This window comes from Budorcas taxicolor, chromosome 20, assembly GCF_023091745.1.
Source record: "Budorcas taxicolor isolate Tak-1 chromosome 20, Takin1.1, whole genome shotgun sequence".
NCBI classification, from domain to species: domain Eukaryota; kingdom Metazoa; phylum Chordata; class Mammalia; order Artiodactyla; family Bovidae; genus Budorcas; species Budorcas taxicolor.
The window spans coordinates 55,957,966-55,983,859 of NC_068929.1; positions in this window are offsets into that span (position 1 = coordinate 55,957,966).

A 25,894-nucleotide genomic window follows, 5' to 3' on the forward strand; every position below is an offset into this window, starting at 1 on the left:
CATCAATCTTTGTTGTATTGTGTTTTGTATTATATGATATAGTTTCTATATTACTAGATTGTAAGCTACTTATGAGAGAGAAAATAAAAATACCTCCATATAGTTATTTTCAAAACTCCTCTTTTAGGTAAATAATCAAAGTATCTGTATAATTTCATTTATTTATTGTAAAGATTTTTGTTAATGATGTTATTCAATATTGTATTATACACAAACACACACATTTACTTTATGAAATGTGACTTAAACATTATAATGTCTACATGAGTTTCCTATGGTAGGTCTTTAGGTGTCTAAAAAAACCAGAAATGAACAGGAAATAAAAATCTGAAGTTATTTTGTGAAAATTCCAGGAAATACGTTGAATCTGTTTTTTTGTTTTGTTTCTTAATATAAATTTATTTATTTTAATTGGAGGTTAATTACTTTTTTGTTTGTTTGTTTCTTGCTACTGAGTGAACCAGTATTTTGACTAAGCATGTGCCCTGTATATGAAATGAAATAATCATACCACATATCCAATAATGTTGCTGTAAGGATTTGAAGTTTATTACATAGTTGCAGCTCAATAAATGTTAGTTTTTATTATATTGAAGGTCTATGAATAATGGAGTAAACATTGAAATAAACCTCAATCACTTAGAACCTTAGTCACTTAGTTTGGGCCTTGATTTTTCACTTATATATAATTTTAAAGTTTAAAAAGTTCATATTCCATCAGTGGGGAATATGTACAAAAAATAATAAAGAAGATTATTGCATGTTTAGAATCCTGAAGTTGCTTGCAGTTCTTTGTGGCCTATATTATGAGATTATGAATATTATTACACTGTACTTCCTCATGACTCAAATTTGAATTAATATGAAAGTAATAGTTGAGAAAGCAGATAAAAAGCCTCTCTCTGTAGCACTACATTAACTTTATGTCTCTAATTGGCTTTCTTCATGTGTGTGTGAACTCCTTTTTCTTTTTTTTTCCAAGATCAGGCTAGCATTGACCTTTCTCTTATAAAGAGAGAATTTATTCTCATTAAGTTTAATTGTGTAGTTAATGTTTTCATTGAGGTGCCTATTAAGCTCCTCTCTGACATTTCTAAGATAAGTTAAAGTTCTGAACTTGTCAAGGCAAAATGCCAACCCATCAAACTGCCCAATTCCAGTTTATATATGTACTAACCCTGAGTGATTCTTTTATTTCTTTAAGGTAGTTTGTGAAAGTTCTTTCACAGATTTCTTTGGTCATTTCCCAACATTGTTCCAAGTATATCCTCACCTTATCATACCTCATCTGTCCCAACGTCAAATTCAGCACCATATATGTCATTGAAAATCAAACACATCATAATTATTTGTTTTTTAAGCCATTACTTAAATGAATAGGCTTCCTGGGTGGCTCAGGGATCAAGAATCTGCCTGCCAATGCAAGAGATTAGGGTTTGATCCTTGGGGTGGGAAGATGCCCTGGAGAAGGAAATGGCAATGCACTCTAGATAATATTACCTGGGAAATCCCATGGAGAGAGGAGCCTGGTGGGCTATAGTCTGTGGGATCCAAAAAGTCAGACATGACATAGGGATTGAACAACAACTTGAATGAATACATGTTTACAAAACAAGTTCATCTATTCTTTTCTTTTTTTTTTCTAAAGATGTCTGTAGGAAGCAAACATTTATACCAATCCCCCAGTGGTTATTCTTTGCCCACTTCATTAATCTGCCTATTAGAATGAAAAATCATGGATAATGTTTCCAGCTCTGTCTTCTTCGATAGCACCGGGTTTCCTTAGCCATTAACTAGTGGATGAATAAGCAAAATTTTGAGACATATTTGAATTGCTGCTAATATACTTTGTCCCCTGCCAATGTGATATACTTTCCCTGACTCATGTTTTTACAGTTTGAGTGTATCCTCTACATTCACCTGCAGCATCCATCTTCTTGGTTTAGAAAAAAAGTAATCAATGGACAATGAAACTAGTCATCCTTGGAATAGTAATAAGAAGGATGAGATTAAATGAAGAAAGCAAAACTTCATTCTCTAAACATTCTGTTTTTTGCAAGACAAATGGTCTACTCTAAAACTACATCTAGTAATATTTGGGATAACAAGGTCATTTCTGAACAACAATGTCAAAAACTTTTCTCAAAGGATATACTATTTATTTTATTTTTCTGACAAGTTTGTATGACATTTTAACTAACGGCAAACTATTATTTGGTATTTAGCATTATGATTTAAACCAATCTTTTTATTGTTTAAAATAGTAAGACTTGTTTCCATGTGTATAGAGATATATTTCTTTAAGAATGTTCAATCTCCTAATGGCCTAACTCAAGAAATGTTCAACTTCTGTTTCTACTCCTTTGTAAGTAGACAAAAGCACTACTAGTCTATTCTTATTCTATCTCTAAAGAGTTGTGTTGTTGTTTTTGTTCAGTCACCAAATAGTGTCTGACTCTTTTCAGCCCCATGAATTGCAACAGGCTTCCCTGTCCTTACTACTCCTAGAGTTTGCTCAAACTTGTACCCATTGAGTTAATGATGTCATCCAATCATCTCATCCTCTGTCACCCTCTTCTCCTCCTGCCTTCAATCTTTCCCACATCAGGGTCTTTTCCAGTGAGTTAGCGCTTCACATCAGATGACCAATGTTGGTGCTTCAGCTTCAGCATCAGTCCTTCCAATGAATATTCAGGACTGATTTCCTTTAGGATTGACGGGTTTGATTTCCTTACTGTCCAAGGGACTTTCAAGTGTCTTCTCCAGCCTCACAGTTCAAAAGCATCAATTCTCCAATGCGTAGCCTTCTGTATGGTCCAACTCTCATATATGCATATAAATTTATTTATTTTAATTGGAGGTTAATTACTTTACAATATTGTACTGGTTTTAACCTTCTAGGTTTTGGTAGTACTTGAGAATAAGTTACAGAAATAGCTGATTATTTAGTGATATAGAGCATAAGCTTCAGAGCACCATTTGTACAGTATCACAGTTCTTCATTGATCTATAAAGCAACATAAATACATGTGAATATTTGCCTTCAGCACTCTCACGATTATTTACATTTAAGAATTCCAGATGTCTGTAATACTGGAGAGTACTTTGAGATCATGTTTAATTATATATTTAAGATACAAAGAAATGGATCTTAGAGGGACGACTCAAGGTCACTTAGCTACTTATTGGTAGAGTTGACATTTCAGTTTCCTCCCTAATGTCATACTCACATTTGAGAAAGAATGACTAAAGTTGCCCAAAGCCTTTCGAATTATTGGATCCTTCCAGTTGAATTATTATTCCAGGGCTGATTTGAGTTTAGTGATATTAAATTTGGACTGCAGAGTCCTTCTTAAGTTAAAACAAAAAGGTTAAAAATATAAACTATTTCTTAGCCTAGATCTAACTGATTAAATAGCAAACATTCCTTTGTAGCATCAGCATTAATATTTAAATTGTATGTAATGAGACTCTATCATGATAATCTGGGTATATGTTTTAGGCACTTATCTTCTGGATGCCATTGGAAGGAAGTATGTGCTCACATTTCATCTTTAACCTCACTCATGCCCATGCCCATCTTTTGACATTGCCCAGCAGTAGGCTTTCTCATGGCAGTTGTTGCTGTGTAGTCAATTTTCCTAACTGTGCTAAAATATTTGCCTAATGATGCTTTAAATCCATTTACAGCATGCTTCTGAAGGGGCAGCACATATTCAAAACATATCTAAGACTCGCAGTTCCTTTGATAATGAATCACAAGCTTCCTCTACAGACCAGCTGCAAGCCATTATATGTATTCCCAGGTGGTCAAGGTAATTTAGAGGCGAGATATGTGCTCAATTTCCCAGGTGCCCCTGGCCCATTCACTCCTATAATTACTGTTAGAGTCCAGGAATCCTGGTATACTGAAGTTTAGAATTGTTTCCTTAAAACACAGTATTTTTTAGGAGAGTGAGCAAATAGAAGAGCTGGGCTGTTTTTAAGCCAGCTATTTGCACATGAGTATCAAAAGTCTATTTCTATTTTCTGAAAACTCATAATCTACTTAATGGAAGCCACCACATTTCTAAGATTCCAAAGCAGTTCAATAGGAATAATGATATATGAACTGAGTTAGTAAGCAGTCATTTAAATGTACTTAAAATAGCATCTGAAATGTAATTGTTGAAGAGTGAAGATAACACTGTATAAAATATTTATAGGCATTTTCTAGCCTTTCATATTAAGGTGTTTATTTTCTGCATAGCAAAGTCATAGGGATTTTTTAAAAAATTTCTTATGAAAAGTACATGATAACACATGGGCATAAGGCAGGTGTAAATCTCAAATATACACATCTATCTATAACTGTTTGACAATTTGAAAATCTACATATCCTCACAGAAGTGACAGTTGAAATAATTTATGATATTACTTTTGCTGAGCACAAGGGGAATAGGCATACTCACGTATTATTAGAATTAGGCATGGCTCATATTAAGTATACATTTTTATACTTTGAGATGGCAGTTTGTTAATATACAGAAAACCTATATCATTCATTTGTTATATGCAAAAGACACCATCATGCATTCATTTAACAAACTGTCTTTGCATTTGATGGCTATTGACAGAAGCCCCCAATAAAACGTTTTGATCAGGCACAACTAAGGTTCTTAGATGTACTGTAAGGAAGAAGGTCAGACAGTGTGACAGTCTGAGTAGTGCTTCAGATGAGGCATTAAGGGAGTTTGGTTTTATAATTTTAGAGTCTGGAGGATTCGCAGGTGAACCCTTTAAGTCAAGGGTCAGGTTGAGATTGGGTACATGTCACGATGTTATAACTGGATTAGTGGGAATTGTGAAATGAGGGCCCTAAAGCAAGTCCTGATGAGCAAACTGTTAGTTTTTATAAATATATTATTTAATTTGTTCACAAACTTACCTTTGAGGAGGTGTTATTTCTTGAAGCAAGCAAAGAGAAAAGTTTGAAATGCACGTCTAACCCAGGAAGCTAGAATATGCAGTTAAACCCAGAAACTCATGCTCAGTACAAAGTCCACAGGTGGCGATGATGGTTGTTCTTCAGTCACCCAGTCTTGTCTGACTATTGAGAACCCAACGGGATGCAGCAAGCCAGGCCTCCCCATCCCTCACCATCTCCCGGAGCTTACCCAAGTTCACCTTCCTTGCATCAGTGATGCCATCCAGCCATATCATCCCACAATGTCCTCGTCTCCTACTGCCCTCAGTCCTTCTCAGCATCAGGGACTTTTCCAATGAGTTGGCTGTTTGCATCAGATGACTAAAATACTGGAGCTTCAACTTCAGCATCAGTTCTTCCAGTAATTATTCAGTTTTGATCTCCCTTAAGATTGACTGGTTTGATCTCCTTGCTGTCCAAGGGACTTTCAGGAGTCTTCTCCATCACCACAGGACCAGACGTTTAAAAACATATGTAAGTTCTTCTAAACTATAGATATTTTATACATAAAATGAAAAACAGGGAATTTAATTTAAAGCTATGATTAGTGATTGTTGTCTTTATTATTTTATTTTGAAAGTATCAGTGTGACAAATATTTAATAATTAACTTGATTTAAAATTGGTCCAAAGTTTTAGTTGACTAAATATCTAAAAATTCAATTTCAGTATAGCATTTATAACACTCATAGTATTAAACATTTTAAAAAGTTGTCTATTATTTTAAATTTAGTCAGTTGAACCCAATTTGATATTTTTGTGATAATCTGTTGAATTAATTTTAGCCTACTTTAGAACTGGAATCATTTAAAAATATAAACCATAAGAAGTTAAACCTTAGTCTTCTATTAAGTAAAATATTGTATATTAACATTGGGGATAAAATTAGTGAACATCATAGAGTTAATTTAAATATAATAGTGTTAGTTGCTCAGTCATGTCTGACTCTTTGCAACCCCATTGAGTGTTGCCCACCAGTCCCTCTGTCCATGGGATTTTCCAGGCGAGAATACTGGAGTTGGTAGCCAGTTCCTACTCTAGGGAATCTTCCCAAGCTAGGGACCAAACCCACATCTCTTGCATCTCCTGCATTGGCAGGCAAATTCCTTACCACTAGCCCCGCCTTGGGGTGAAGTAAGCCAGAAAGAAAAACACCAATACATTATACTAATGCATATATATGGAATTTAGAAAGATGGTAGCAATAACCCTGTATGCGGGACAGCAAAAGAGACACAGATGTATAGAACAGGCTTTTGGACTCTGTGGGAGGGGGAGAGGGTGGGATGATTTGGGAGAATGGCATTGAAACATGTATAATATCATATATGAAACGAATCCCCAGTCCAGGTTCAATGCATGATATTGGATGCTTGGGGCTGGTGCACTGAGGCGACCCAGAGAGATGGTACGGGGAGGGAGGAGGGAGGGGGTTCAGGATGGGGAACACGTGTATACCTGTGGAGGATTCATGTTGATGTATGGCAAAACCAATACAATATTGTAAAGTGAAAAAATAAAAAAATTAAAAATCTAATATCACCCTAATCTTTCCAGAATCATCTAATTATCAAAGATAAAATATGAAAAGTTTTAAAATAAATAAACATTTCTGTCCATGTATTAGAAATTGTGATTATTCTTGAAATTTTGAATCTTGAAATCTTCCCCAGAGTAGGGAAAAATAGAATACGATGAATGACAATAGATGTGAGAGGAATCTCAGACAGATAGGAAATTAACACTGTATCTTTCTTATACAAGGAACGGGTTGGATGCAGAAAAGCACATTTCAACATGCATATATGCAACAGGAAGAGAGTTGTGATTGCTGGTACAAAACTTTTTTTTTTTTTTTCTCTTGACAAATCCATCAAGTCATAGGGGTATAAAGCTAGTGTTCTTAAATCCACAAACTATGGGGTTCACCAAGAAGATTTTCCCACATTTAAATAAATGCTCTTGTTTAGATAATAGAAAATATTTCTTCGAGAGTGTGTTTTCTTTCATTTTTAAAGTGTTATTTCTTAAAATATCCACCTTCATGGTGGGGGGAGGGTTAATAAAAATAAAGAGCTTTTCTTGTTTTCTACTCCTATTTCAAATTTGCTCAGTATTGGTGATCCCCCATCAAGAAAACAAAGAAAGTGGAGACTCTCACATTAGCCTCCTTTTAAGGTTCAAAAATCGGAGAAGGCAATGGCACCCCACTCCAGTACTCTTGCCTGGAAAATCCCATGGACGAAGGAGCCTGGTAGACTGCAGTCCATGGGGTCGCTAAGAGTCAGACATGAGTGAGTGACTTCACTTTCACTTTTCACTTTCTTGCATTGGAGAAGGAAATGGCAACCCACTCCAGTGTTCTTGCCTGAAGAATCCCAGGGACAGGGGAGCCTGGTGGGCTGCCGTCTGTGGGGTCACACAGAATCGGACACGACTGAAGTGACTTAGCAGCAGTAGCAGCAGCAAGGTTCAAAGATAGCCTGAGCCCTCTCAGACTAATTCCCTCTTGGCTTTCTCCACCTTAGTCTCATGAACCTTTTTTGCCATGGACTCAGACATGAGCACTTATTTTTGTTTTGGTTGTTCCTTTTGACGTTTGCTTCTCCTTCAAATTTCTGCATGGTTTACTCTCTTCCTTCTTGCGGTCTTTTCTCAACCAGCACGTTCTCTGTGAGGGCACCCAGAATAGTCTCTCATCGCCCCCATGCACCACCATCTGCCTTTTCCACTTTATTTCACTTTGTAGAACTTGTCTTTTCTACCATACCATAAAATTTACTTATTTTTATGTTCATTGTCTTTATCTGCTCTCTAAGCCTCCACACAAAGAGTGAAGCTACCTAAGATGAATGATATCAAGTTTATCCCCAGTAAATAGCATCTTGAGCATATCAGGTCCTAATTAATCTTTATTACTTTAATGAATTGAAAAGATGCTTATTTTTTTTCCATACCAAACAAGTGTAAAGGTGAGGAGAATGTTTATAATTCACCCCCTTTTACTTAAAATTTTTCTCTGAAGCAATACTTTGCACATTTTTCTTACTTGTATATTTGAGAGCACTATTTATAACAGTTTTAATCATTTATTTTAAATAATTGAATATTGTGGACTCTAGAGTTCATTATTTTTGGTTAGCATAATTTAGTCCACTAGGTTTTCTCTTAAAAAAAATTATGCTGACTGTTTTATCCACTCATATTTTCAGGTTTTAGGAAGACTATATGGTAAGATGCAAATATCCTGAGTCATGCCCTTTATAAGATAACATTATAAAGGGAGTTCCCTGGTTGTCTAGTGGATAGGATTGGCAACTTTCACTGCCATGGCCCAACTTTCAGTCCCTAGTTGGGGAACTGAGATTCAGCAAGTTGCTCAGCATGGCCAAAAACCCCTCCAAAACACACATGATTATTTGTCAGTTATAACTCAATAAGAATAAATAAACAATAAATTAAAAGAAAAAATGTGAATATTGCAGCAATATCTCTTAGTTTAGCATTGTAAATAAACCTGAAGACAAACTGTATCTCCGTTTCTTTCTTTTTTTTATTTTTAATCTCTGTTCTTATTTATTATACTTAAAATATCTTATTTTTCACTGGACTCAAATTCTCCTTTTTTGTTTTTTAATTAATTTGCTTTCCCTTCTCAGAAGCTATGCATCTCTTAAGATAACTAATATCATAAAGAAAATTCTTGAATCTTTTACGTTAATTTGTCTTAGCATAAGGTATACTCTGGTAGTCTTCCTATCCATTCATATCTATTTTAGAATAACTGTCTTTCATTTTTTCACTTCATGTTTTTCTGCCATCTTTTCTTTGATATCATGATTATTATATATGCACATTCAAATCTTTCTTTGACATATTTATCATTTTCTCTAATATTGAGTTTATTTCTTTGTCATTTTGAATTTATATATTTAGATTTTGCAACTTACTCAAGTTCTACTCATGCTCTTTAAATTTTTGGATGCCTTGCTAATTATACTGAAATGCTGTTTCTAATATGCTTTATTTCTATTGTATTTTCCCATAGTTTTATTTTATTTTCTGCATTCTGCAAGCTCAATTTTTAAATTGCATCTCTCTCATAATCTTTCTTTTGTTCAGTCACTCAGTCAGTTCCAACTCTTTGTGACCCCATGGAATGTAGCACTCCAGGCTTCTCTGTCCTTTACCATCTCCTGGAGCTTGCTCAAACTCATGTTCATTGAGTTGGTGATGCCATCCAACCATCTTGTCCTCTGTCATCGTCATCCCATTCTCCTCCTGCCTTCCATCTTTCCCAGCATCAGGGTTTTATGTAATGAGTTGGCTCTTCACATTAGGTGGCCAAATTATTGGCATTTCAGCTTCAGCATCAGTCCTTCCGATAAATATTCAGGATTGATTTCCTTTAGGATTGACTGGTTTTGATCTCCTTACAGTCCAAGGGACTCTCTAGAATCTTCTCTAACACCACAGTTCAAAACCATCAATTCTTCTGCAGTCAGCCTTCTTTATGGTCCAACTCTCACATCCATACATGACCACTGGAAAAAAAAAAAAGAAAACAAAAACATAGCTTTGACTATACGGGCCTTTGTTGGCAAGATAAAGGATTAACTTAAGAGAAACTACATTTACAAATAATAAGGAGATTGAATATTATGATAACTAGAGTTCAAAATTTAAGTAAAAATTCATTTTTAGTTGTTACAAAGATAAATTCCCTTACCTAACATTTTCCTGTGTGAGAGTTAAAGAATTGCTAGATTTACAGTGTGCATATGTCAGTTCCTTGGTTCTTTGGCAAAAATGTCATTGGAAGCTCAGGAAATCAGTATAGTCAAATGGTGAAAAATTTAAATGATACTCAGTTTACCAAAACCTTTTTAGACTAAAAATAAAGCACAGAGTATACTTAAGTATTATAGGAAAAATTATACCAGTTTTACAATGTGAAGTCACTGTAGAAACCAAACCTGCAGGAAATACTGCAAAAATTAAAATGTTATACATACCTTCAATTTATATTAAAATTGCATATGTATTTAAATTTATAAATAGCTGTGCCATGTAAATAAAATAGATATTACTTTGATGTCCTTTGATAATTCTGTGAAGGGAACTACTTGATTCCCATGAAAATACCTCAAAATGTTAAGGATATCTCATAACTTTTTATGGTCTCCAAAATATTATGTGTGTGTGTTCAGTCATGTCCAACTCTTACGGACCCCATGGACTATTGCCCGCTAGGCTCTCCCATCCATGGGATTTTCTTAGCCAAAATACTAGAGAAGGTTGCCATTTCCTTCTTCAGGGGATCTTCCCAACACAGGCATCAAAACCTGGTCTCCTGCATCTCCTGCCTTGGCAGATGATTCTTTACCACTAGTGCTGCCTGTGGGAAGTAATTATGAGAAGAGTTGAAATGTACTGAGTGCTTAATATGTACAAGGTACTGAGCTATGCCTTTTTTCATATGCTCTCATTCCTCACAAGAATTCTATGCAGCTAGAAATGTGGAATTTATGAATATGGAAAAGAACAGCATAGAGAGTAAAGCAATTTGCCCAGAATCAGGCAGCTACTGAATTGCAGGCTGAGAACTTGAACTCAAAGTCTAGACTCTTAATTACAAAGTAACTTTCAATCTGCATCTGTGTACTTACTTACCTTCCTTTTGAACTAGTATTTAAACTTCTCTATGGCTTGCTCATGATAGCCTTACTCTTATCTGCTCAGACTTTAAGGTATTTTTATTGTCATATCTCCATTTTTTTTTACTTACTTAATTATTTACCTAAAGTATTTTCACTAAAACTAAATAAGAAAACAAATAAGTCTGTTTCTGAAGTTAGGAGAACTAAACCATGGCATTTTCTGAGTCCCTTATTCTGAAAAGTCACATATGCAATCTCTCTGGCTATCACTTATAAGGAAAAGAAATAGTTAAAATCCATTACCACTGAGGACCATGAACGTGCTATGATTTCTAGAAGTGATATACCATAATGCTTGCCATTAACTTAAAGTCCTTTCTTCATAAAAATAGCCTGAGAGGGTGTTTGCATATTATGAGTCCAAATTATTATCTTTCAAAAATATTGATCTGTCAGTCTTTTGGAAGAACATTATATCACTGCTTATTTAAAGTTCTCTCAGAGAAAGTACAGGCACACAAAAAGACCTTTGTAGTTTGCATCTGAAAACAATATTCCATTATTACCTTTGGATATTATAGAGCCTTGAATCTATTTGTGGAGAGGAAACATGAATGTCAGCATACAAAAAAAGACCCAATAAACATTAATGAAAGTCTAAACGAAAGGTAAACTTTTTGATTTCCACAGTAACCATGGTTCGTTTTGTCCTGAATGCATGTTTTCAGCTGTAGAATTTCACACTGTTTTAAAAACAGATTAGCATGACATTTCCATCTCGAGCTTTAGAACTTTAATTAACTTTGAGAAAAATTGTAATTTTTTGCTAATCTAAGGCATAGCTACAAGTAAAAATATAAGAATTATAGAAGGATTTGGGAAAGCATTTTTTATCTTGAACTATGATATAATTAGTACCACAAACTATTTATGAATCATGTGAAATAATAAATGTTTATTTGCTAAATCGTGTCTGATTCTTTGTGACCCCAGGGACTATAGCCCACCAGGCTCCTCTGTCCATGGGATTTCCCAGGCAAGAATACTGGAGTGGGTTGCCACTTCCTTCTCTAAGGGATCTTCCTGACCCAGGGATCGAACCTGCATCTAGTGCATTGGCAGTCAATTCTTTACTACTTAGCCACCAGGGAAGACCAAAGTAACAAATAGATCAGGGAATATCAGCAATCTGAACATTTGAGCTCTTTTGCGTCTACAAGAAACTATTTTTACAAAAAGAAAAAGAAAAAGAATTTTGAATATCGCAATTTCCTATCTAAAACATTTTAAGTAGCAATCATCTCTTTATTCATATTTGGAAGTTTTGCTACTGTCAAAACATTCAATAACTACCACTCTGCATATGATCATGGCCAACTTACTAAAATCTACTATCTCATTATCTTGAAAAGTAAGTATAATATTATCTTTCAGAAGTATTTATTTTCCAAAGTAGGTACAGAATACTCATAGTTAAACTTAGGATGTACAGAATCAGCATTTAGTAATTCACATTTTCCATTCCAGATTTAATGTTGAGATGTGAACATATGAAAGCAGTTTGCCATTAAAATTAACAAATGGAAATCAAAACCACATTTAGTTTGTTATATCATTTGGGCATATATTGCCTATTAATAAATATTTCTATGACAAGGCATGTTTTCAAGCAACAGCTACCTCTCTCCATGATGTCTTCAGTTCATTTCAGTTCAGTCGCTCAGTTGTGTTCAACTCTTTGCGACCCCATGAATGGCAGCACACCAGGCCTCCCTGTCCATCACCAACTCCAGGAGTTCACTCAAACTCCCATCCATCGAGTCGGTGATGCCATCCAGCCATCTCATCCTCTGTCGTCCCCTTCTCCTCCTGCCCTCAATACCTCCCAGCATCAGAGTCTTTTCCAATGAGTCAACTCTTCGCATGAGGTGGCCAAAATATTGGAGTTTCATCTTCAGCATCAGTCCCTCCAATGAACACCCAGGGTTGATCTCCTTCAGAATGGACTGGTTGGATCTCCTTGCAGTCCAAGGGACTCTCAAGAGTCTTCTCCAACACCACAGTTCAAAAGCATCAATTCTTAGGCACTCAGCTTTCTTCACAGTCCAACTCTTACATCCATACATGACCACTGGAAAAACCATAGCCTTAACTAGATGAACCTTTGTTGGCAAAGTAATATCTCTGCTTTTCAATATGCTATCTAGGTTGGTCATAACTTTCCTTCCAAGGAGTAAGCGTCTTTTAATTTCATGGCTGCAATCACCATGTGCAGTGATTTTGGAGCCCCCCAAAATAAAGTCACAGTGTTTCCACTGTTTCCTCATCTATCTGCCATGAAGTGATGGGACCAGATGCCATGATCTTAGTTTTCTGAATATTGAGCTCTGTCTTAGATTGACATAAATGTGATTTTTATTTAGAAACTGAGAGCAGCTAATTTTATTATTTCCCTTTCAAGTAGTAATTTAAATTTAATAAAGTACATTAAAACATGCATGCATCAATACACAGCACATCAGTTACCTATATCCTGTCAACACAAACATTTAAAGTCTAAATCTACCATACATGTTGTTTGTTTGAGTATTTTAGGAAAAAAAACTAGCTTTAGTAGATGGCAAGGTATCAGATCCCTGGGTTGGGGAGATGCCCTGAAGAAGGAAATGGTTACCCAGTCCAGTATTCTGGCCTGGAGAATTCCATGGACTGTACAGTCCCTGGGGTCGCAGAGTCAGACACAACTGAGCGACTTTCACTTTCACTTCTCAAGCTATCAGAAAGGTATCTCATAATGTTTTTGATACCGTGCTTTGCTCTAAAATTTGAAAGCTCTCAAGATGAATTAAGATTTAAGGGTCCTAAATTCCCTGCATGTCACGCCATGCTGATCATAGTGAAAGACTCACTCACTTTATCAGAAAAAAAATGTCTTAAAAGAAAACATGAAAATGTTGTAAGTGATTCATCTCAAACCAAAGCATTTTTAACATGATTGTACTCTTCTATATGTGTCTGTATAGACCTAGTTGAAACACTGTTACTGACTTGAATGTTTTAAGCTATACCTAGGTTTTTAAACACAGATAAAAGTATTTTTAATGACTATCAAACATTTCGAATCCCATTAATATATTTTGTAGCTCTAGGATATGTATTTTGAAATTATACTAACATGTTGAAATTTGAAAAAGATAATAATATCTTTTCTCTGAAACAAAATAAATGACATTTATAGCAGTGCAAGGCATAAAAATCAAACGGCATGCATGGAAGTAACAGACAGAACAGCCAATCAGCCCACAAGAGGTATGCCATCGCTAAAGGCAACTTCAAGCTCACTGAACAAGCTTGAGTAGACTGCTACTGTGCCTACTGTACAGACTTGAAATTAGAAACTTGAACTGAGGCTGAAGAAATCTATGAAAATCTAGACATAGCATAAATCTATCTCTATCAAAATCTGAAAAATATTGCCATGTGATTTAAAAACTTGTAATATTTAATAAAAACTGTGTAATATTTAATAAAATAGTACAGTACATGTTTGGCTCTACAATTCATAATTTCATGTTTGTAACTGCCTAATATATAATTGGGGGACTTCCCTGGTGACTTAGATGGTAAAGCATCTGTCTACAATGTGGGAGACCTGGGTTCCATCCTTGGGTTGGGAAGATCCGCTGGAGAAGGAAATGGCACCCCACTCCAGTACTTTTGCCTGGAAAATCCCATGGACAGAAGAGCCTGGTAGGCTACAGTCCATGGGGTTGCAAAGAGTCGGACACGACTGAGCTACTTCACTCACTTTCAATATATAATTGAGACAAATAATGGAAGCACTGTTGAGTTTTCCTTAGGATTTATATTTCCACATTTTGAAATAAAATAAGCATTTTGATATCCTGTGGCTGTATAGTGATCTCAGATATACTCCAAATGCTAAAATCTAGTATTTTATGAACATAGAATATAACTAATGTGTGTGTGTGTGTGTATATATATATATATATATATACATATACATTTATATCTATCAAAATAGAGAGATTTGTATGCTCAGTTTACTAAAATAATTACATTTCTTATCATCCATAAAACAAATGTTATTGATCTCGTCCTATGATATGAGTATTTCTCCCTGACAAATTGTAAATAAATTCTGAAACCATTGATATATGTGTAACGCATGGTTGAAAAATGTTTATATGAATCGGAATTCACAATGAAAACAGAAAACTCTGGGTTTTTCATTTATTTTAAGAATAGATGACCAATAGGAAATTTGGTGCACAACATCCCTGGAGGGCTAGAGGAGAAAACTCAGACCTGCTGTGGGAATATGATACTTGCTTACCAGATTTTGCCACCAGGATTACAGTCCAGATGTTTGGAAAATTGCTATCACTGCACCCAGTGGTGCTTCTATAGCTGCTGTCTGCAACTGTAAATCATTGCATGGTCCGAAGATGTGGTTCTGGCCCCCCAAAACAGTCCTACCTGTTACAGCACAGTCCTTGACTGCAACCACTCCAAAAATAGCATCCTCTGCCTCCTTGGCATCACTGCAGATTTCCTGTCAGTGAAGCTCATGGACCAAAACCACATCTTCCCTAGACTCTGAGTAACAGAATCTAGGCAATATGGTTTTCATCAGCTTTCAAGACTCTGAGCTATTCAGCTAACTAGAAGCGGTTGAAAAGGTGGCCAAAACCTGATAGACAACATCTAGTACATCACACATTATACCAGATATACCTCTTTACTATTAAAATTGTACTTTACCATTAAATTAAGAGGTAACTCTAAATTGTGCCTGCTTACTATTAACCATTAATACACATCACTTTGAAGAGTGGTGGGAATACCTGACCACCTTACCTGCCTCCTGTGAAACCTGTATGCAGGTTAAGAAGCAACAGTTGGAACTGGACACAGAACAACAGACTGGTTCCCATTTGGGAAAGGAGTACATCATGGCTGTATATTGTCACCCTGCTTATTTATCTTATATGCAAAGTACATCATGTTAAATGTCAGGCTGGATGAAGCACAAGATGGAATCAACCAAGATTGCCGGGAGAAATATCAATAACCTCAGATATGCAGATGGCACCACCATTATGGCAGAAAGCAAAGAAGAACTAAAGAGGCTCTTAATGAAGGTGAAAGAGGATAATGAAAAAGCTGGCTTGAAACTCAACATTAAAAAGCTAAGATCATGGTATCCAGTCCCATCACTTCATGGCAAACAATGGAAACAGTGACACTTTGTCTTCTTGGGTTCCAAAATCACTGCAGATGCTGACTGCAGCCATGAAATTAGAAGACACTTGCTCCTTAGAAGAAAAGCTATGACAAACCTAGATAATGTATTAAAAAGCAGAGACATTACTTTGCCGACAAAGTTTCTTCTAGTCAAAGTTATAGTATTTCCAATAGTCATGTATGGATGTGAGAGTTGGGCCATAAAGAAGGCTGAATACCAAAGAATTGGTGCTATTGAACTATGGTGGTGGAGAAGATTCTTGAGAATCTCTTGAATTGCAAGGAGATCCAACCAGTCACTCCTAAAGGAAATCAGTCCTGAATATTCATTGGAAGGACTGATGCTGAAGCTCCAATACTTTGGCCACCTGATGTGAAGCTCTGACTCATTAGAAAAGACCTTGATGCTGGGAAAGATTGAAGGCAGGAGGAGAAGGGGATGACAGAGGATGAGATGGTTGAATGGCATCACTGACTTGATGGACATGAATTTAAGCAAGCTCTGGGAGATGGTGATGGACAGGGAAGCTTGGTGTGCTACAGTCCCTGGGGTGGCAACGAGTCAAACACGACTGAATAACAGAATAGCAACAACAGCAACCTGCTTACTATTAAACATCAATACACACCACTTTTAAAAAGAAAGTGAAAGTCGCTCAGTTGTGTCTGACTCTTTGCGACCCCTTTGGAATTCTCTAGGCCAGAATACTGATATATATTTAAAAGTGAAACAACATTAGGAAAACAACACATTCCCATCTAATGTAATGAAGTCTCCTGCATGTTAATAAAAACATGCTAATTGTTTGTGCAAAAAAAGATATATGGAATCCATTGGTTGCTCTTATTTCTGGCAACATTCATTCTCATTCTCATTTTATCATGTGGTGTGTGTTCTCAGTCGCTCAGTTGTTTCCAGCTCTCTGCCACCTTATGTACTGTAGCCCATCGTGGTCTCTGTCCATTGGAATTTTGCAGGCAAAACAACTGGGACAGGCTGCCGTCTTCTACTCCAGGGGTTCTTCTCATCCCAGGGATTGAACCTGCATCTCCTGCATCTTCTGTGCTGGCTGGTGGGTTCTTTACTACTATCCTACCTGGGAAGTCCTTTGATCACTGTATGACTTTAATAATTGTAAACCTGAACCTTAAATCATAACGATGGTCACTATCACAAAATGTTTATAAAGTAAAGGCAAACAAGATGGAGCAAAATTTATGTAATATAAATATAAATATAAATGTGTAGATATATACTATTATTTATAATGTATACATATAGTAAGTGAAATATGTGTTAATACTTTTGCATAGTCTTCATTTCAGCCATTATTTACAAGACCGGAATTAGTCTTTATAACTTATTTATTAACCTGTTCATATCCTATTCCTTTTGTTTTTAGAGATCATTAAACTTTTTCAGGATTTTTGACTTGAGGAAATGACCCAGAACTTCAGTCTTGAAGATCAGGGTCCTCATTATTCTTGTCTGTTTCTGATTTGTCCTGTCTTCCTCTAACACAGTAATAACTGAGGTGATCCCACGGGTTCAGGGAATGTTTTTCTCTCCACTCACTCTAGTATCACAATGTATTTTTCCCTTCATAATCAAGATCAATAGGCCAAAAGAGTAACCCCCTTCTTGGTCTGGAGGTTCAGTGACAGAGGATTCTGAATGGCCCAGTGGAGCCTATTGTGTCATTTCTTTTGCTTAAAACTCTTTCATATGTGTTACCAATAACACTTAAAATATAATAATATTTTACTTCCTAGAAAACCCTGAAATAGAGAGGTATTTTACCCATACACCTTCTCTGTGTGCTATGAAATTACTACTTTACTTCTTGTATTAACAATAGCATCCCTTCTCTACAATATATCTCATTTTTGTGTCTACAGCTTATGTTCAAATTAATCTCTGGAAACATACAGAACTGTCTTTCAAAAAGAATCAAAGCAAAATTTTCCATCAATAAGCCTGAAAAGTAGGATAGATTCAGTATTATATCATATTATTTCTATAGCTAAAAATGGAATAATTAAGAAAAAAAAAACTTGAGAGGTTGAATTGGTTTGAAATAGAAGGTAATCAATTGGGTGAAATTTCTTTTATTTACTATATTATATATATATATACACATAAGAAAATATAAATTTAAGTGCACATGCTAGGTACACACATGCACACCATTTATCTATTTAATTTTTTTTTTCAATAGCAAGGGTTTATTTTAGAGGTGTTTTTGTTTCAATAGGGGTATAATTTGTTAAACATTGGACATAGTCACTTTTAATTAACTATGTGTTATTATTCTGAAAATTGAAATATTTCATTCTTATAAAACTAAGAAGGAGACTAGAAATAGACTTTATGAAAGTATGAAAATTAAGGTCCTGCAACTGGCCAAAACCCATGGTTCAATTGACGAGGAAATGTTTTCACCATCACCACAGCTGCTCAGTTCTCTCCAACTCTTTGGATAAACTAAATTTGCCTCTTTTTGAGATTGTTAGTATATATCAACTGGCCAAATATATATATATATTTTTTTTAGTATTAAGTTTTTTATTTTTTTAATTTTAAAATCTTTAATTCTTACATGTGTTCCCAAACATGAACCCCCCTCCCACCTCCCTCCCCATAACATCTCTGTGGGTCATCCCCATGCACCAGCCCCAAGCATGCTGTATCCTGCGTCAGACATAGACTAGCGATTCAATTCTTACATGATAGTATACATGATAGAATGCCATTCTCCCAAATCATCCCACCCTCTCCCCCTCCCTCTGAGTCCAAAAGTCCGTTATACACAGCTGCGTCTTTTTTTCCTGTCTAGCATACAGGGTCGTCATTGCCATCTTTCTAAATTCCATATATATGTGTTAGTATACTGTATTGGTGTTTTTCTTTCTGGCTTACTTCACTCTGTATAATCGGCTCCAGTTTCACCCATCTCATCAGAACTGATTCAAATGAATTCTTTTTAACGGCTGAGTAATACTCCATTGTGTATATGTACCACAGCTTTCTTATCCATTCATCTGCTGATGGACATCTAGGTTGTTTCCATGTCCTGGCTATTATAAACAGTGCTGCGATGAACATTAGGGTACATGTGTCTCTTTCAATTCTGGTTTCCTCGGTGTGTATGCCCAGCAGTGGGATTGCTGGGTCATAAGGGAGTTCTATTTGCAATTTTTTAAGGAATCTCCACACTGTTCTCCATAGTGGCTGTACTAGTTTGCATTCCCACCAACAGTGTAGGAGGGTTCCCTTTTCTCCACACCCTCTCCAGCATTTATCGCTTGCAGGTTTTTGGATCGCAGCCATTCTGACTGGTGTGAAGTGGTACCTCATTGTGGTTTTGATTTGCATTTCTCTGATAATGAGTGATGTTGAGCATCTTTTCATGTGTTTGTTAGCCATCCGTATGTCTTCTTTGGAGAAATGTCTGTTTAATTTTTAAGCATCATTTAAAAATGGCTCTGGCCCGGTTGTTCAGTCTCTGACCAGGGAACTCGTTTCTGCAAGCCATACAGCCAGCCACACACACACACACACACACACACACAATTACTTTTTTCAGTTAGTAATATTTGTAATCAAATGTCCTTTCATAGAAGAAGTTGGACTCTCTAAGTCCTCAAATTCATAAAAACCAAGGAACAGTATATTTTACTTAAATAATTAAAATGTACTTGCTATTAATCTAAATGTATACATCCTGATGTTTAATGAATATTTACTTAACTATACTCTTTGGCACCCAGTCTGTTTGATCTTGGCCTTGTGCCTATGTGATATTTTAAGCAATATATTGACTTTTACTTTTGGCTCCATGCAACATCACTTCTATATTCCTGTCCTTATTGGTATTTAATTTGTGCCTAGTGTCATAGTCAGGAAAGATAACTGGCCTCCTGCCCACTTTGTTAGAAATAGTTAATTCGTTGAATGACCAACAGCAATTTCACACATGTCATCTTGAATGGAAAGTCCATAGAATAAAATGTTTGTGTTAACTCAAGCCAACAGTCAACCTTAAAACATGGTCTAGTAGTACTAACAGGATGAGAAGAGACATGTCAGGAAAGAGAAAATAAGAGAGAAATTAGCAACTCGAGTTACAAAGTGTCTGAGTCTTGAAATAAAGGAAAGAATGAAATAGATCAAATAGTGCTAACAATGGGGTAGAAACACTCATTTCCTTCCACCTCTCCCTTTTGGCTTCCAGTGGATTGTTGCCTTGTGTCAGAATCACACCTTAGCAACTGTCTCCCATTTGACATCTGTCCATGAGATGATCCATTGAAAGGTTTTCCTAATAGGAGACATTTGTTCCGTAGGGTTTCTATCTCTACCCTCCCTCCCTCTACAAAGTAATCCACTGGACACCATTAGGGAAAATCTATTACATTCTCAAAATCCTGAAATAAATTCTACAATAAAATTTAAAAAGCAGCAGAAACAAATGCAAGGAAAGTTAATCAGTTGGTAAGCTCATATACATGAAAATCTCTATAAATAGAATTATTTGAATTTCAAAAACTGATTCATTAAGAAATAGAAAGCCTAAACAAAATGGTAACCTTGAAATGTAATTTTAAATTGATAAAGACTTTCTCAGGTTCAAGAGGGAGGTGACGTATGGATACCTATGGCTGATTCATGTTGATGTATGGTGGAAACCAACACAACATTGTAAAGCAATTATCCTCCAAGTAAAAATAAATAATTAAAAAAAAAGAATTTATCTGCAAACAGATATCTGGTAACAATAGTATTTAAAGTTATTAATTTAAAATTAATAAAGTTATTTAATTAAAGAATCTCAGTAGAAGCTTTTAAAATGAGGCAAATTATAGAGAACTTTATAATTGATGTAACATTATTATTTTAACATCATATGGAACTTTAAAATGGAAGCACAAAATATTCTAAATGTGTTATATGGATACAGAAATCCGGTATATAATAATAAAAAATCAAGTCTTTTTAAAAAATATATAAAAGTATATTTAATAGGTATAGTAGTTGGTATTTTTAGTAGAAATGCATAAATTCAAGTCAGATAGCTTAAATAAAACTGGATAATCTAGTACAGAAATACAATTCTAAACTTAGCTCCAAATATTGCTTAAATCATTTTTTCAAAAAATTATTATAATACAACTCATCAGCTTTATTCTATTTTCCTTTATGCTGGGCTTCTATTCAGCCAGTTTTTCCATATGGTGACAGTGATGGACAACATCAGTCTAAGAATCATCTGTTCAATTAATAAGTCCTCAGTGAAAATAGTTTATCTTATTAAAGATATGTAGTAGGACTAATCAACCTGACCTGGTAACATGCAGAACTCTCAGCTCATCACTGTGATCAGTCATTGGTAACATTCTTACAGATAGAAACAGAATTTGAGATCTCAGTTCTATTTAAATTACACAGAATAAAAGTGGGTCAAGAATTTCTCCCCAAAGGAAATTTAGAATTCTGTTAGCAGAAACTAGCTGAGATTACTTACTAGTTGACATTTCTTATGGTATTCTTCTAAAGTGTTCTCTTGAGAGACATGTGATTTGGTTTCATAGACGGCTGGAATCATTGTGATGACTTGTATTGGCTCCAGACACATCTAAATTTCCTCTTAATGGTCTACCTGATTTTCAGTACTTCAACTTACTCAATGGCTAGATAAGCCTCTAATACCATGTATTAAATATATTTCTCTCTGAACTACCCTCTGTATGTTCTTTTTTTCTGACTGAGCACTGAATAATGCAGTCTGCAAAAGCAAAAGATACCACTAAAAATAGGGGAAAACTAGAGGCGATCTTAGGACATATAGAGGTCTATTCTCATTGTGCTTATATGTATTATTATTATATAAATTTACATTATTATATACTTTGACTATCAAAATTAGAAAATTGAAAAGCTTTTAGAACTTGCAATTACTACAAATAAACAGCACACAAATACTCCAAAAGTCAATAGCTTTCCTATGTAAAGCAGTTGGAATTATAGTAAAAATAAGCTACCAAATTGTAAGTATTCATGAAAATATCTTATATTAATTTGATAATGTTAATTCTATGCCTAAAACTCATCAGTGACTTTCATCACTCTTTTTATAAACACTGAATCCCTTATCTTGACCAATGAAAGCTGAAATCACCTATTCTCCAGTAGGTGAAATACGTCTCCAATGTCATCTCACTCAGTGATTATCTAATGTCTGTTCTCCTCCTAGACATCAACTCTCTGTGGTCTAGGGGTGTGTCAGTCCTAGTCTTGTCTCTACCCATCCACTACCCTGGTGAAAGCCTGGAATATCATAGGAATTCAGTAAATGGTTCGTGAATCTTCCATGACACATGCATGGATTCTTACACAATGAAAATATAAAAACTTACATAGAAATAGATATCTTTGCAATATGAAATATTGGAAAAATCTTCAGTCTCACTGAATTATTTTACACATGAGAAAATAATCAGGATTTTCATGGATTTTGTTTTAATTTTCCAAAAAGATAAAATGATACTGAATTTCCCCTATAAATATATATATATATGTACTTATGTTATCTAAAGATATATGTCTATGCAGATTCATCGGAAAATATGATGATGACTTCTGCTGTCTATTCAAATTCTATGAGACGTTAATACCACTTAAACCAATGCAGTCCTGATGAAGGAACCGATAGAACACAATAACTGAGAATTCAAATAAAAAATACACTGTAATATAATTGGTTGAGGCTTCATCAGAGATAATTTGATGAAGAAAATAATCAATAACATTAATTGAAAAAAGCACAATTTATTGTAATGGCAAAAGGGTACCTCTCAGTGAACACTGCATCCTCCTCTCAGCCAGGAGCCATGGCAGCTGCTTTCCCTGATTTACTTTCCTTTCCTTGAGGCTAAAATGTATCACTACTTCCTTTTAAGTACTTATTTTATTCTTTTATTTCTCTCTTTTTGGGTCAACCTATTCATGCAAAAAATTATTTCTCCAGCTGTATGGTTTCAATGACCGACCTTGAATGAGTTGACTAAGTTTCCAAAAGCCAATTCCCAAGCTCCAGGCATAAGAACAGACTGGCCAACATAGGTCAGATACAGACTACCATGTACCTCTTAGAGGGACAAAGAGGACGAAATCTCTAAGAAATAAGTAAGCAAGAGGAAGGTATCAAGGGACTTCCCTGGTGGTCCAGTGATTAAGACTTTGCCTTCTAATGCAGAGGGTGTGGGTTTGATACCTGGTTGAAGAGGTAAGATACCACATGTTTTGTAGTCAAAACACCAAAGCATAAAAAAAGAGAAGCAATCATGTAACAAATTTATTAAAGACTTTAAAAATAATCCACATCAAAATTTTTTTTAAAAAATCTTAAAAAAATAATAGATGTCAGCTTAGTAAAAGTAATTGATATTTCTAGTGGAGATAAAACTTCCAACAGTTATGGAAAGTTATGGATGATTGGAGCTGGAAGAATTACTTATACCTACTTAGATACAAAATAATAGCTCCTAATCTAATATTTCAAAGGGAAACACAATTCCAGTTGGAACAAAGAAAGAAATGTAAAAATCATAAGAATGCTAGAAGGAAATATAATTATTTCCTTATTTTAGTATCATGAAGGTCTTTCTAAGCACAAAAATGAGAAGCCAAAAATGTGGCTAAATAAATATTAAATTCTTCATTGCATAAATTGGTGTGTGACAATGCACATACAATGATGCTTTTACAAATTTGGAGGATAAAAATGTTCACAAATTATGTGGCACGCCAAAAGATAATATTCTTACTATTAAAAGCATTTACAAGTCATCAAAGTTTGAGGCAGATAAAATAACAACAGGAAAGCAATAGCACATTTAAAAAAAAGCAGAAATGACTATAAGTGGCATATATAATCTTATACACAATGTTTCCCCTCATTATTGATCTGAAACAAGAAAGTTATTTTTTTTCTTATTGACAAGCTATTGTTAAAATTATCAAGTGCAAACCAATACACCTGCAACAACAAAAAGTAATAATATCTAGTCTGGGACAAATTGTAGAAAATAAGAAATCATGAATTGTTGAAACTGGTGATTGGTACATTTCTGATGACACTTTAGGAATTTATATAGAAATTGATAAAATGCATCTTATTTTAATAGTATAAATTTATCCTGTGCACATGTTAAGAAATCCAAGTGAAAGAAAAATCTGTCACAAGATTATTTATCATAATAAAATAGAGAAAAATGTCAAAAGCAGGGAATTAGTGAAGCTATGGCACATTTAGCTAATGGAATGAGAAAAAAATGCCTGAAGAGAAATATCTAATCAGATATTCCTGAGAATACCAGATTAAGCATGAAAGTTCTATCACAAAGTAATATATTAAGTATTACCAAATTATGAATTATAGAAAATCTAATGTAAAATCAAAAAGCCATACATTAAAATGTCAAGAGTTTGACTTACTGAACTTGAGTTACTTTTCTCTTTTCAGTATTTTTGTTTGTTTGTTTTTTAATAAATAACTTGAAATAGAGTTGTATTATGTATAACAAAACATTAAGAACCTAAGATCCTTTAACATTGGATAGTCTTATGGTTGACTCTCATCCTTACAACTCGTTCCAACAAGGTCTACATTTCAGAGAATTACTTAATATTTTAATTGTAATGCTTATTTTCTTGAAACTTGTAATGTTAATGCCTACTTATAACTCTTGTATGAATTATTGTATGGCTTAAATGGGTTTATATGTGCTGATTACTATGTCTTATAATACAACAAATGCTTACCACATAATATTACCTATTTTAAAATAGTGTGTATATTACTTAAAAACTCATTTCTAAAGTGGGGTGCAGGTAATAAAAAGTGAAGAGCAGTATTTAAAATCTTGGTTAGGTATAATGCAAGTATATGTGTGTATAAGAAAAAGCCCACATCATGTACTAAAATGGTACAAATAATATTACATATCAAGCATGTTTTAATAACAGTTACATAAGTCAGTCATCACAATTAACTCAAGCATAACACACTGGTCAAAAGTGAGGTTTAAACTTTCCTAATTATCAAGGACACTCACTCTCTATTAGCTAGATTGGAATTAGTGATTTCCAATCAGAGGTGGGAGAGAAGGCAATGGCACCCCACTCCAGTACTCTTGCCTGGAAAATCCCATAAATGAACAAGCCTGGAAGGCTGCAGTCCATGATGTCACTGAGAGTCGGACACGACTGAGTGACTTCACTTTCACTTTTCAGTTTCATGCATTGGAGAAGGAAATGGCAACCCCCTCCAGTGTTCTTGCCTGGAGAATCCCAGGGATGGGGGAGCCTGGTGGGCTGCTGTCCATGGTGTTGAACAGAGTCAGACACAACTGAAGCAACTTAACAACAGCAGCAGCAGCAGCAATCGGAGATGACATGTAACTGCCAAACACAGTTATTTCCAAATAGAATCCACAATTGTATTCATTTATATCTCTCCCTTTTTAATTAATAAAATTTATATTTGATAGCCATTTTGGGCTCAGAGTAAAATTGAGTGGAAAGTACAAAGTTCTCATTACTCCCTGTTCCCACAAAAGGACAGCCTTCCTTTCTGTAGAAGCCCTACCCAGAGTCACACACATGTTATAATCAATGTACCTACATCTGGCATATCATTACTATCCAAATTTCATATTTTATATTGGCCTCTTTTTTCAAATCAAGAAACTTTAGGACAGAACTCAAAGGCAGAATCTCATTAGCATGAATTGTACATAGAATATAAATAATTTAAAAAATTATGCCTGAACACTAATCATTTGATTTGTACAACTTATACCTTAAAAGTTATCATTAAAGATGGTTGTGCTGATTATTGTATTTGTTATTGATGTATCATATGAAAACACATGTTTAGTTTTTTTCAGATAAAAAAATTTTGCAGTGTATGAACTAGAAGACACCAGGAAAATTATGT